The sequence below is a fragment of the Acomys russatus genome, chromosome 16 (genome assembly GCF_903995435.1).
Source record: "Acomys russatus chromosome 16, mAcoRus1.1, whole genome shotgun sequence".
NCBI lineage: Eukaryota > Metazoa > Chordata > Mammalia > Rodentia > Muridae > Acomys > Acomys russatus.
In genome coordinates this window covers 45,760,388-45,775,313 of record NC_067152.1, presented here as the reverse complement: position 1 = coordinate 45,775,313, position 14,926 = coordinate 45,760,388, and positions in this window count along the sequence as shown.

The window sequence follows — 14,926 nt, the reverse complement described above, 5'->3', positions numbered from 1 at the left end:
AAGGGAGAGGCCAGCACCTGGTATAAGGCTGTGCGCTCAGCCTGAGGCAAATGTGAATTCAGGGCCCACAGTGCTTGAGGGCCTGGGCACAAGAGGCGGCTGAGGTCAGCCTCAGGGTCTGGATCCTGCCTTGAGGTATGGTTCTGTTGGGTTGGCAAGATGGCCTAACAGGTAAAACCTTCGTCACACAAGCCTATCACCCTGAGTCCCAGAATCCACCTGTCTCAGTCAGGGTCACTATTGCTGTGGTAAAACACTATGACCAGAAGCAACAGAGGGAGCAAAGGGCTTATTCACCCACCTTCCTCAGCACTGTTCATCCAAGGAAGTCAGGGCTGCGGGGGACCTGGAGGCCGTGGAGGGGTGCAGCTCACTGACTTGCTCCCCGTGGCTTGCTCCGCCTACTTCCAGAGCCCAGGACCACCAACCAGGATGGCTCCACCCACAATGGACTGGGCCCTCCCACAGCTATTACTAATTAAGAAAATGCCCTACAGGCTCACCTGCAGCCTAATCTAAGGGAGGCATTTTCTCAACTGAGGATCCCCTCTCTCCTTAACTCTAGCTAATGTCAAGTTGGCATGAACTAGCCAGTGCACCATGTAAAGTGGAAGAGAACCAGTGTCACAAGTTGTCCTCTGACCTCTGCATATACACTGTTGCATGCTGCTCACACAGAACATAAACCTGTGTTACAGTGGTTTTTGCTGGGAGACATTTGAGGGAGGGGGGAAGCATTCCACAACTGGGGGCTGCGCATGGTGCCTGCAGTAACAGTGCTGAGAATGCGGAGGGCAGTGGGCCAGGCAGGCTAGCTGTGTGGGAACTCTGATTTTAGTTGAGAAACCCTGCATCAAAAAATAGAGTGATCTACGTCATGCCTCCATATCCATGCACCTCTACATGCGTGAATAATACATGTAAGTATTCATGGCGCACACACACACAACACATACACACACATGCAAAGAGAAAAGAATGTGCTACAGGTTTGGATATAGAGTGCTACCTCTCTCTGCATGATCTGGTTGGTTCTTGGCATCTTGAGTCACTTGTGGCCCTGTTGGTTTCTTTCTGCCTTGCTCTGTCCTCTGGCAGTTTAGCCACCCAGCTTCCCTTGCCTTGTGTTTGTGTGGGGTCTTTCCACTCTGCTTCCAGCCTCTGTAGCCTAGTTAAGCATCACGACAGAGCGGCTGTGGGTGGCTTGCAGACCAGTTTGCTGTATTTGGTGACTCCTGATGCAGTGGGTTCACCTGTTTTTGGTTTTGTTGTTTTTCATCTGTCTGGTTTTGTTTTGTTTCTTTTTACTTTTTTTTTTTTTGAGACTGGTCTTACTATGTAGCCCAGACTGTCCTGAATTTTTGAGACAGGGTTTTTCTGTGTCACCTTGGCTGTCCTTGACTCCTGAATTTTGTTTTAAAGATTTATTTTTATTCTAAGTGTATGAGTGTTTGTGCATCATGAGAGCACATGGTGCCCACAGGAACAGAAGACATTAAGACATTGTCTCCCTGGAAGGAGAGTCACAGATGGTCGTGAGCCATTGCGTGTATCCTGGGACCCAAACGCAGGTGCTCTGCAGGAGCATCAAGTGCTCTTAACCACTGAGCCATTGCTCCAGCCCTATCCTGTGTGCCTGTATGTGTGATGTCCTGTGTGTGTGTGTGTGTGTGTGTGTGTGTGTGTGTGTGTGTGTGTGTGTGATGTCCTCAGTCTGGCCTGGGTGAGAAGGTGGGTTCCAGTCTGAGCACTGGCCAGGTTCTCTATCCTAATCCTGGTTAACCCTGGAGGGGCAGCAGACACAGGTGCTAACACACCTGAGAGATGGTTCGTCACCCTCCACAGCTGCTTGACCTTTGACCCCCCCCCCACCAACTGGAAAGTGTCTGGCAGGGAAATGTACATGTACGGCCTTCACACCTGCCTTGCAGCCTTCCTTTCCTGGTATCTCACAGTGCCATGTCTTTTAGTCTAATCCGTGGCAGGTGCTCACTGTGCTGGGAGGTGGGACCTGCAGGAAAACAGGTGCCAGTGAGGTTTGTGAGAAGTGGAGGTCAGCTGCACTGGAATGTGATCCCAGAGGGCAGCATGAGCAGGGTTCTTTCTCCATGCAATCCTGGAGCAGCCTGGCTGAGGGGCGACCCTGCACAGGCCCTGGGGTCAGATCTTCCTAGCAGAGCACTAAAGGAAGCCACCCACTTCCCATGAGCAGAGGCAAGGTGCCATTCACCCGTGTGGCTCCCCTGGTGCTTCTGGACAGCCAGCCAGACAGGTTCTTGTCATGGACAATGAGCACTCAGGTGGTGTTTCCACCACGAGATGGAGCCCACTTGGAGCATGAGAGAGCACTGGGTGCCAGGGGCCTTGCCAGCCTATGGACCCCGAGACAGAGCTAACAGCACCAGCATCCTGCCTGCAGGCATTTTACCTGTCAGCACACCCCACTTTGGCTTCATCTGAGGCTGCACCGGTCTGCACCTACCATGCCTCAGCTGCTATGACTACCAGACAGGCCGCAGGGGAGATGGGGGAAGGGAGCTTAGGGGTTGAGTGAGGGATGCAGGGCCACTGCCCCCAGCCAGAGATGGACTGTCCTCAGGGTGCTCACAGGGAAGTGGGAATGAAGGATGGAGAGGGACAGGCGGACACACCTACCTGAAGGGTGGAGAGGGACAGGCGGGCACACCTACCTGAAGGGTGGAGAGGGGCAGGCGGGCACACCTGCCTGAAGGGTGGAGAGGGGCAGGCGGGCACACCTACCTGAAGGGTGGAGAGGGACAGGCGGGCACACCTGCCTGAAGGGTGGAGAGGGGCAGGCGGGCACACCTACCTGAAGGGTGGAGAGGGGCAGGCGGGCACACCTGCCTGAAGGGTGCAGAGGGGCAGGCGGGCACACCTACCTGAAGGGTGCAGAGGGACAGGCGGGCACACCTACCTGAAGGGTGCAGAGGGGCAGGCGGGCACACTACCTGAAGGTTCATCTCTCTCTTCCCCACTGTGTCCCCAACATACACGGGACAGTGTTCATTTGTGTTTTTTTTCTGTTTCCCTGGTACGTGGCGTCTGCCCTCTCAGTTGCCTACTGGAACTGCCTCTGGCAATGCCCTCTGGGGCTTAGGCTCACTGTACCCCACAAGGACCTTGCCAGGCAGGGGATTGTCATGGCATTATTACTTATTTCGAATATTTTTTCTCTTGATCAATTTAGAAAAAAAGTTTTTGTTTTGTGTTTTGTTGTTGTTCGAGACAGAGTCACACTGTGTAGCCCTGGCTTTCTTCACAGAGATCCACCTGCCCCTGCCTCTCGAGTGTAGGGATTAAAGGCATGCACCACCATTGCCCAGCTGATCAATTTAGAAAGTTCTGAGGTGCACACCTTTAACCCCAGCACTTGGGAGGCAGAGGCAGGCGGATCACTTTGAGTTCAAGGCCAGCCTGGTCTACAAAGTAAGTCCAGGACAGCCAAGGCTACAGAAAGAGGTCCTGTCTTGAAAAAACCAAAAAAGAAAAGAAAGAAAGTTCTAAAGCTGGAAACTGATTTGTAGGAAATACCCCAGTTTTGTGAGATAGGCCTTGTACTTCCTAGATGTGGTAAAAGATGCCCCTTTTGTGAGGATGGCACCCTGGGAGGAGCAGGCTGAAGCTCCCCTTAACATTTATGAGCAAGTCCCCCAGTTTCTACAGAGACCCTCAAAGATTCACAGCAGACTTTTTCTTTCCTTCCTTCCTTCCTTCCTTCCTTCCTTTCTTTCTTTCTTTCTTTCTTGTTTTTTGAGACAGGGTTTCTCTGTGTAGCCTTGGCCATCCTGGACTCACTTTGTAGACCAGGCTGGCCTCGAACTCATAGCGATCCTCCTGCTTCTGCCTCCCAAGTGCTGGAATTAAAGGCGTCACCACCACTGCCTGGCACCAGACTACTTTTAAAAGGTGTCCTGGGGCTGGAGAGATGGTTCAAAGGTTAAGAGCACTGGCTGCTTGTCCAAAGGTCCTGAGTTCAATTCCCAACAACCACATAATGAGAGCTGGTGCCCTCTTCTGGCAGATAGGCACATATGCAGGCAGAATACTGTATATATAATAAATACAAATAAATTTTGTTTTTGTTATTTTGAGACAGGTTTTCTCCGTGTAGCCTTGGCTGTCCTGGACTCACTTTGTAGACTAGGCTGGCCTCAAACTCATAAAGATCCACTTGCCTTTGCCTCCCGAGTGCTGGGATTAAAGGCGTGCGCCGCCACCACCTGGCCTTTTTTTTTTTTTTTTTTAAAGAAAAGGTGCCCTGGACTGGAGAGATGGCTCAGAGGTTAAGAGTTCTGTCTGCTCTTCCAAAGGTCCTGAGTTCAATTCCCAGCAACCACATGGTGGCTCACAGCCATTTATAATGTGATCTGATGCCCTCTTCTGGCCCACAGGTGTATATGTAGACCACTGTATAAATAATAAACAAATAAATCTTAAAAAAAAAAAAAGAAAGAAAGAAAAGAAAAGGTGCCCTGTAATCACGCCCCCCCCCCCTCCCATTTTCTTTCTTTTTTTTTTTTTTTTTTTTTGGTTTTTCGAGACAGGGTCTCTCTGTGTAGCCTTGGCTGTCCTAGACTCACTTTGTAGACCAGGCTGGCCTCGAACTCACAGCGATCCACCTGCCTCTGCCTCCCAAGTGCTGGGATTAAAGGCGTGTGCCACCACCGCCCGGCCCCCCTCCCATTTTCAATAGGGAAACAGGCATAGAACAGCTGAGAGCCTGAGCCTGAGTAGACGCCTTGGTTAGCTGCCTTTAAGCCTGTGACATTACTGGACCAGGCAGGAAGGGGTGGGCACAGCTAGGCAGTGGCACCCTGTGGTCGTTGTTTATACAAAGCTCCAGTGACCTTGTCAGTGAGGCTGTGTTGTCCAGTCTGGTGGGGGAATGCAAGGCTCCCCAAATAACCTCGGCCCTTTCCAGATCCCCATGTCTCTCCCATCATCCGTTGTCTAGTTTCAGAGACTGCCAGCCACCGCACAAGTCCCCAGCATTACTATGTCCTGAGAGTGTGTGTCCTCCCTGCTGCCCCCGGAACAACAAACCACACAGCTCTCAGGCGACTCCAGCAGCCAGAGGGTAGTGAGCAAGGTCTCAGACTCCCCATGCCGCCCCAGCTTCTGGGCACCCCCATTCACACCCACAGATTTTATGAGTGCACGTCTGAGACTGAGCTGATGAAGTTGCCTTTGGAAGGGCTCCCTGGGACTCAGGAGCAGCACCAGCGGGAAGGGTCACCAGAATCCGATGCTCCAGCTTTCCTTCTCCCTAAGGCAGGCTTCCATTCAGTCTGGGGTGCTGACCGGCCTGGGGACTCACAGTTTTACACCTGTGTCTTCTCAGTTTATTTACATCATGGGGCTGCAGCCATCCCTCACCTACTCCTGGGCACACCAGTTCAGTACTGGCTACTCCAAGGGGCTCCCCGGCACTTGACACATCTACACTAGGCTGGCGAGCCTGGGCATCAGCAGCACCTGGCCTCCATGGTGTCTGGACAGGAATGCTGACTACTGTCACAAATTGGAACCCAGACCTGGAGCCCTGGGTGGCTGCAAGGCAAAGGCGCTAGCAGGAGGGGCCATGCAGTGGGAGCCACCAGAGAGGGGCAGACAGGACCCTGTTGTGTGGCTACCCAGCTCAGTGGAGAGGAGGGGGGCACCATGGAAAGGCAGATGCCACATTCAGGTAGACTCAGCCTAGCAGGCTCTCATGACTGGGGGGATCCCAGATTATACAGGGATTTGTCCAAGCCACACCCTCTCTCAAGATCACAGTCATTCCTGTCCCCGCCCCCACCCCTAGGAAGGAGGCCCCTGGCTGGCTGTGAACACTAGTTACTTATCACCTACTGCCAGATGGCTTCACGCAGCTTGGAGCCTGGAACCCAGGCTGACACCTATTAGTGGTCATTCTGAGCTGACCAGGTGGGGAGAGGGGAAGCTGTGCTGTGTCCCATAGGAGTGTGGCTTTCCCTCAGAGGTCCCTGTCCCTGCCTCATGGTGACATACCAAGCTGTGGTACAAGGGATTTTGCCTCACTAATAAAGAAGGCAGTCATTTTGATATGACTACAGCAGGTGACAATGAAGGTGCACCTGCCACTGCTGGGCCCCCGCCGTGGCCTCAGTGACCCTCACAGCAGCCCCCAGGCTGACTCCACTGTTAACCTTGTGCAGGAGACTGCAGGAAGGTGAGAAGACAAGCCCCAGGGCTGGAGAGATGGCTCAGTGGTTAAGAGGCTGACTGCTCTTCCAGAGGAATTGGGGGTCACCTTCATCTACACAGTAAATTCCAGAACAACCAAAGCTACATAGTGAGATCTGGTCTTGAAAACAAAAACAAAACCCCCCAAAAAAGGAAAGAATAAAAGAGAGCAGAGACAGAGACAGACAGTCTGGGCCTGGAGAGAGAGTTCAGCAGTTATGGTACTAGATAATCTTCCAGAAGAACTGGGTTCAGTTCCCAGCACCCACATGGCAGCTTGCAGCTGTCTGTAACTCCAGGATCTGACAGCCTCACACAGAAGAATTTATAGGCAGAACACCAATGCACATAAAACAATTTTTAAAAAAAGAGACACGCCCCATATCTGGCTTCTGTGGAGGGCACTGAGGCTCAGACTACTCAAATTTCATTGGTGAAAGGAGCCACCTGGAGCTGCAAGGAAGACGTCAAAGACATGGCTCAGAACAGGAGAGGGGACACCAATTGTCACTTTACCGAAAGTGGACAGCCAGGGCATAACTAAGCAGTACCCAAGTGTGGTCCCACCGTGAGGTGGTCCCACCTCAGCTTCGGTCTTTGCTGCAGAGATGCGGGGCAGCCTCCTCAGGCTTCAGCCCCGTCCTTCCCCAGAGTGAGGTTCTTGGGGAAATTCCAGTTCCCTGGGATTCCTGGCGTCACCCTCTGATAGCCAGGGGGACGGGGGATGCAAATGTCTCTTCACAGTCTCAGTGTCTTCATCCTGCCAGGCTGGCTACAATCTATCTGTTCCTTAAACGCAAATTTAGTCCCTGACGGCAGGGCTTGGATAGACTGTCCTGCAGCTCCTTAAAGGAAAGCTACAGTGAATCCTTCCTCCCTTACAAGGCCTGTTGTTGGGTTTTTGAACATAGTAACAGGAAAAGTTAACGGCAGACCACCTTCCTTTAAAAAAAAAAAAAAAGTTACTTAATATGTATACAATGCTGTATCTGCGTGTACAACTGCACACCAGAAGACACAAGACCTCATTATAGATGGTTGTGAGCCACCATGTGGTTGCTGGGAATTGAACTCAGGACCTCTGGAACAGCAGCCAGTCCTCTTAACCCCTGAACCATCTCTCCAGCCCCCAGGCCACCTTCCTTTTAAAATACCAATTCCATGGCTTTCAGCGCATCCCCAGTGCTGTGTAGCCCTCACCACCACCCATTCTAGAACCTACTAACCTTTCCAGATAAGCAGTCTGTCCCTGTTTGATCCTGTATTCTTCACCTCTCTCTTCCTTTCCTTCTTTGTTTCTTTTTGGTTTTTGAGACGGGTTCGTAACATCCCTGGCTGTCCTGAAACTTGCTCTGTAGACCAGGCTGGCTTTGAATTCACAGAGATCTGCCTGCTTCTGCCTCCTGAGTGCTGGGATTAAGTGCCTGTGCCACAGCGCCCAGCTGCCTCACTGACCTTTGCGCAGGTCATTTGCTCTCTGCAGGGTTGTCATGCCGGTCAGCTAAAGACACTCCAGAAGTTTCCCTGGTTGTCCATCTGCACCTGTCACCTTGTGCAGAGACCTTGTTGGCACCCCTGCTTCTGTCTCAGAAGATACTCCTCTGCCGTGCTTCCTCCCAGGCACCAGCAGCTGCTTCTGACACACCCCACACACATTCACAGATACACCACATAACCTCCCCACACACACACATACCACAAACACAGACACACACCACACACACACCACAAACACAGACACACACCACACACACACCACAAACACAGACACACACCACACACACACCACAAACTCAGACACACACCACACACACACCACAAACACAGACACACACCACACACACACCACAAACACAGACACACCACACACACACCACAAACTCAGACACACACCACACACACACCACAAACACAGACACACACCACACACACACCACAAACACAGACACACACCACACACACACCACAAACACAGACACACACCACACACACACCACAAACACAGACACACACCACACACACACCACAAACACAGACACACCACCAACACACACACCACAAACACAGAACACACACCACACACACACCACAAAACTCAGACACACACCACACACACACCACAAACAAGACACACCACACACATACCACAAACACAGACACACACCACACACACACCACAAACACAGACACCACAAACACAGACACACACCACACACACACCACAAACTCAGACACACACCACACACACACCACAAACACAGACACACACCACACACACACCACAAACACAGACACACACCACACACACACCACACACACACCACAAACTCAGACACACACCACACACACACCACAAACTCAGACACACACCACACGACCAGATATACTCAGACACAGATACACACCACACACCATACACACACCCCACACACACTCACACACACACTCACAGGCATATACCATACCTACACATCTCTCACACACACTCACATACACATAAACAACAGACACCACACACACACACAGAGCCATACAGCCCAGCCCAACCATGGAATTTCTTTGGCTGCTGGGAAGAGTCTGCCATACGCTGGCTGCCGTGTGAGAGCCTTGGGAAGTCCGTACTGAGTGACATGCTGCAGGACTCTATTTTTAAGTAATGTCCAGAATAGGCAAACCCACAGGGACAGAACGGGGTCACAGCTGCTTGGGGCTGGGAGGGGCTGGGCCTTGGGTGTTTCCTGGGGACAGTTTCCTCCTGGGATGAGCGAACTGCTCCTCAGTGGGCAGTGGTGATGTTCACTTGGTGGTTTGAATGTGTAAATACTACTGGTTCCTCCGCCTTAAGATGGTTAATTTCACGTTCTGTGGATTTCACCGGTACTATGCAGAGTGGGGAGGGGCGGTTTTATTTCCTTCTCATTATTTTCGTTTGGGCTGGCCTGTATGCATCACCATGCCTGATATCCGAGGCTGGAGTTGGACTGGGATCCCCAGGCTTGTGAGGCTGACGGAATCATGCCCCAGGTCCCTACGTAATACATTTACTCTTGTTTGCTTGAGACGGCGCTCTGAGCAGTCCAGAACTCACTATGTAGACCAAGCTGGCCTCAGACTTGCCACAATCCTTCTGCCACTTTCTTCTCAGTGCTGGGATTGCAGGTGTCCAACAACATACCAGGCTGACGTTTTCAGTGAAACAAAAGCCAAAGAAAAGAATGTCCCCAGGGGACGCTGTAGGAGCAGCACCTGGCCTGGCTGAGGGTGCCAGGGAGGGGAGGCAAGAGACAGGAGCCATGCCATCCCTCCAGACTCCTAGAAGTAGCCCTGCCCTCGGCTGGCAGAAGCCTGCCTCTTGTGCCCACCCCCCACCCCCAGGCTCATTTCTTGCTGTTGGAGTTGCTGTTTCTGTCCCAGCCCTGGCCTTGGCTTATGAGAGCCACAGGACCTACTTCATAGCTGTGGGGGCACTACACTATTATTTCCCTGTCCCCTTGGGGATGCTGTCATGGAGCTCACACTGCCTACTCTCTTGTCTGGAGCAGCAGCAGGTGCAGCCTCCCCACACCGGTGTCCCCAGCAGCCTGCTTCCCCACACTGGTGTCCCCAGCAGCCTGCTTCCCCACACCAGTGTCCCCAGCAGCCTACCTCCCCACACCAGTGTCCCCAGCAGCCTACCTCCCCACACCGGTGTCCCCAGCAGCCTGCTTCCCCACACCAGTGTCCCCAGCAGCCTACCTCCCCACACCAGTGTCCCCAGCAGCCTGCCTCCCCACACCAGTGTCCCCAGCAGCCTGCTTCCCCACACCGGTGTCCCCAGCAGCCTGCCTCCCCACACCGGTGTCCCCAGCAGCCTGCCTCCCCACACCGGTGTCCCCAGCAGCCTGCCTCCCCACACCGGTGTCCCCAGCAGCCTGCTTCCCCACACCAGTGTCCCCAGCAGCCTGCCTCCCCACACCGGTGTCCCCAGCAGCCTGCTTCCCCACACCAGTGTCCCCAGCAGCCTGCCTCCCCACACCAGTGTCCAGTACATATTGGAACTGGAAGGGGAAGACACTTTCTCCTAGGGAGCCCTCAAGTCAGGTCTCAGCCTAAGAGCACGGTTTTCCCCTCAGGGAGAGCGGGATGGTTCCTGACTAGCTCTGAGCTCTGGGCAAGAGCTTTCCCTCCCTGGAGAGGCTGTTTCTTTGGCCCATGTCAGCACAGCTGTGGTAGGTGGAGCTTCCTCCAGGCTTGTTGGGAAGAGGCAGGACTTTCTCCCAAGACAAGGACAATGTGAGTACAATGGTTCCCCTAATATTCCACCCATCCTCCACAGAGGCTAGGGCCCACGGTGTCAGCATCAAGGAGTGGATTGGGATCCCAGGCCCAGCTTCATCTTGCTATGTACAAAAATGTCTCAGTTTCTCTGTGTTCCCAGGAGGCTCACTGGCTGGGCTGGGGATGTGCATAGAGGTACCCGTGGTGGGGTGTGGACCTTCCAGGTAGGGGTGTAGGAGTTCCAGGCAGGAATGTCCACTGTGATACCCAGCACACAGGTTTGTCTGCTGCCTCTGGGAAGCTTAGCTACCTCACAGAAATGCTAACGTGCTGGGGTTTAAAGGCTGTAGAGTGCCTGGGGTGCAACTCACTGGCCAAGCACTAGCATAGAATGCGTAAAGCCCTGGTTTTTGATTCTCAGGACCGCAGTACTACACACACACACACACACACACACACACACACACACACACACACACACACACACACACACACACACACACTCAGTTTCACACACATACACTCACATGCACAGACTCTTACACAAACACACACTCACATGTGCATATACACAGACTCTTACACAAACACACACTAACACACACACACACATACACGAGAGAGAGAGAGAGAAAGAGAGAGAGAGAGAAAGAGAGAGAGATCAGCCTAAGGTAGTCTCTAAATCCAGTGACTACTGGCCTTGTGAGGGTACACACAGAACACCGCATACCACAGAGACAGAGATTGGAGTCACACTGAGACCAGCCAAGGAAGGACACTTGAATCCCAGGAGAACAGGGAAGGACCCTGGCCAGAAGCCCTTGGAAGGAAATGTAGCCCTCCTGACATCTTGATTTCAGATGGGGAAGGGCTAGTCCTGTGGTTTCAAGCCACCATCTGTGTCCTTTTGTTCTGGCAGCCCCAAGACACTCCCAGGACACCCCCTTCCCCCAAGCTCCTACTTCATGCCTTCCTCCCTCAGCCATGCCTCCTCCCTGGGTGCTCACTCAGGTGCTCCCAGTCGGCCACAGGGGCCCCTGTTGGAGCTGGCCCAGGTCAGGAAGAAAACATGATGCAGGAAAGTTTGGATCCTGTGCTAATGAAGGGCACTTTTCTTTTTTGCTGTGATGGAGCTGTGGTGCCTGGAGAAATTACCAAGGGCACTAGGCCTCTCCTGCTGTGAGAATGGCTAGAAGGAGGCAGGACGGAGCCTGGGTGCTGCCTGTGGAGCCTGGGTGCTGCCTGTGCCCTGGCTGTGGAGTCTAAGTGAGTGCTGGCTGTGGCGTCAGGCTCCAGGGGCCCAGCTGCCTCTCTGCTCTTGCAGTCAATGAAAAATGGAATATTTTACTTGTTGTGTTTGGTTCTTTAACATAAAAATTGATTCTTTAAGAATACTACAAGCCGGGCATGGTGGCACACGCCTGTAATCCCAGCACTCGGGAGGCAGAGGCAGATCTCTGTAAGTTCAAGGCTACCCTGGTCTACAAATTGAGTCCAGGCAGCCAAGGCTACACAGAGAAACCCTGTCTTGTTTTTTTTTTTTTTTTTTTTTTTTTTTTTTTTTTTTTTTGAAACTCTTGTCTTGAAAAAAAGAGCCAAACCAAACCAAACCAAAAAGAATATTGCATTGAGGGGCTGGAGAGGTGGCTCAGTGGTTAAGAGCACTGGCTGCTCTTCCAGAGGACCTGGGTCTAACTCCCAGCACCCAATGGCAGCTCACAACTGTCTGTAATTCTAATCCTCAGGGATCTGAGACCCTCACAGAGACATACACACAGGCAGAACACCAATGTGGAGAAAAATAAATACATGATTGAAAAAAAAAGAATATTGCAGTAAGACATAATTACTAGGTTACTAGGTTCCCACCAGCTTTATTGAGATGTCAAAACCTGTAAGACTCAAAAAAAACAAAAACAAAAAACTGTAAGACTCAAAAAACAAAAACAACCCGCCCCAAAAGAAACTGTAAGACACCCCCCCCACCCCGCCGCCACTGTGCTGGGTGAAATGCTGTGGTCAGCTGTAATCCTCGAATTTCCAAAAGTGAAGACACAAGAATCAGATGTTTAAAGTCAAGCAGTGGTGGCACACACCTTTAATCCCAGAACTGAAGAGGCAGAGGCAGGTAGATCTCTGTGATATCCCGGCCAGCCTGGTCTATAGAGGGAGTTGCAGGCTAGCCCAGGCTGTTACACAAGAAACCCTGTCAAACCAACCAACCAACCAACAAACAAACAAAGTCTACAATTCAGGGATGGCTTAGTGGCGAAAGGCACTCGCCTGCAGTCCTGATGACCCAAGTTTAACCCCAGAAACCCACCCGATGAAAGGAGAGAAGTGACTCCCAAAGCTGTTCTCTGACTCGTGCGCATACAATAAATAAATGTGTCTTTTTAAAAGTTGATGATTCAGTAGGGTTTTGTTGTTGTGGCCTTTGGTCTGGTCAGAGCTATTTGGTGTGTTCACTGGCCTTGTAGCTCTCACTTCTACCTAATTCCAGAACATTTTTTAAAAAAAAAAAAATCACCTCCACAAGAAGGCTTGTGGTCACCCCAGCACTTCCCCTCCCCAGGGATTCTGACAATCCCCATCTGCGACTGCTGTGGACGTTCCTGTAAACAACCATAGCCTCTGTGGCCTTCTGACTGGCCTATTTTTGTGGTCCTTCCCCATCAGTGCAGCACGTGTGAGCATTTCACTTCTGACTGCACTGTGTGACGTCAGCCTCGTCTATCAGTCTGCAGACTGGTGCTCCGCCCCCATCTTTCTCCGAGGTAGGTGCCTTCTTACCTTCCCTTCTTCTAGGCCTGGCCCCTCACCCTGCGCCCCTGAGAGCTCTTGGTCTGCTTTTCCTCCTCTTTCCCATCTTCCTCCTTCCCTGGGCTTCCTCTCTGCCTTCATCTCCTTGGTCACCCCTACCAGGCCACACCCCTGAGGCCAGCTGCTTCCAGGAAGGGCCCCCCTGGCACCCCATCACCCATTGCATGGGGCAGGACTACAGAACATGACCCAGCATCAGCTGCCAATGTCTCTGTGATGCTATAGTGTAGGTCCTAAGGCTCTGGCCACAGTCATGCGGGCGGGCACGTGGTCCCTGCCCAACCAACCTCCAACTAGGTGTGAACGAGATGCGGCCTTTGTATATGGCCTGAAGGGTGTCGGGAACCTTGTCTCAACGCTGGTCAGGGCACAGGGAGAGCCACACACTAAGTGTCCTCTTACCTGGAGGCACTTGCTGCCCTGCTAGGCGTGAGAAGATGCCGATTATGGGCCAGTGATAACTGCATCCTCCAAGACTGCCAGGCCTGCCTTCACTACCCTTTTCTTGGGGCTCCAAGAGGATGGGGGGGATGTCCTCTGATGCTTAGCCAGCCATGAGCTCAAGGCCAACCCAAAAGCCTACTGGCCCTCCAGGTAAGCAGTCTTGGGTGTTCTGCTGACAACATAGGCAGAGACGGCCACCCCAAACTTCACAGTGGCCACTTTGGAAAAATCAGGCCAGGCCTTGGTACCTCTGACCTTGCTGACCCTCTGCCCAGACACCTCCTCTTCCTTCAGTCCTTAGGCCCTCCTGCTGACAGGGCCCCTCCAGCTAGCACAGTCCCCTTGCTCTCCAACTTCCGGCCCTAAGGGGCTATGTAATTAGCCCAAGAGTGAATGAACGTAGGTATGGCTGGCTGTCCAGGACCCCAGAGCTGCAGGTGACAACCCCTCTTCGTGCCTCCGCCTGCATCCTGCCAGGCCCGCAGCTGCGTCGCAGCGCTGCAAGATGGCGCAGCGGTGGGAGGAGGAGGGGCGCAGGGCACAGCGTCGGTGCCCGGCGCCACCGCCACCGCCTGCTCCAAGCGTCCCGGCTGTTCTGTGCGGGTGGGGCAGCAGCTGTTCATCACTGCATGGCACAGCCGCAAGCAGAGTGCAAAAACGGCGTCCCCCCCCCCTCAACCTGTGCAAGCTCCTCCCGACAAGCCACCCCCTCAAATCTTAGAGTGACCCTCTGTCCCTGCGCTCCTGGGTCCCCCACATATCTCCTTGCACCCTCCACTACTCAGCAGGACCCCAGCTCCGAACCTCCGTGTCCACTCCTGTAACTTCCTCTGTGACCCTTGGCCTCTGTGACAACCACCACGACCTCAGTGACCTCTTGAGCCGCCCACAGTCGTCTCGGTCGACCCCCCCCATTCAGGGCTTCTTCCTCTCAGCCTCCTCCGACCTCCATGCCTCTCTCCTCCCCTGGCCTTCACCACCCTCATCCATCCGGCTCCCTCCCTCAAATCCCCCACCCACTTACGTACCAACTCCTCCATCTCAACACTCGGCCTCAATGCCCCTCCCTCTGTGTGCCCTCCAGTTTCCATCCCGGTAGCGGAGGCCTCTATACCCGGTCCCTCCGCCCACACTCTTAGTATGCCAGGACCTGGGTGTCCCTTCTATGGTAGTGTCT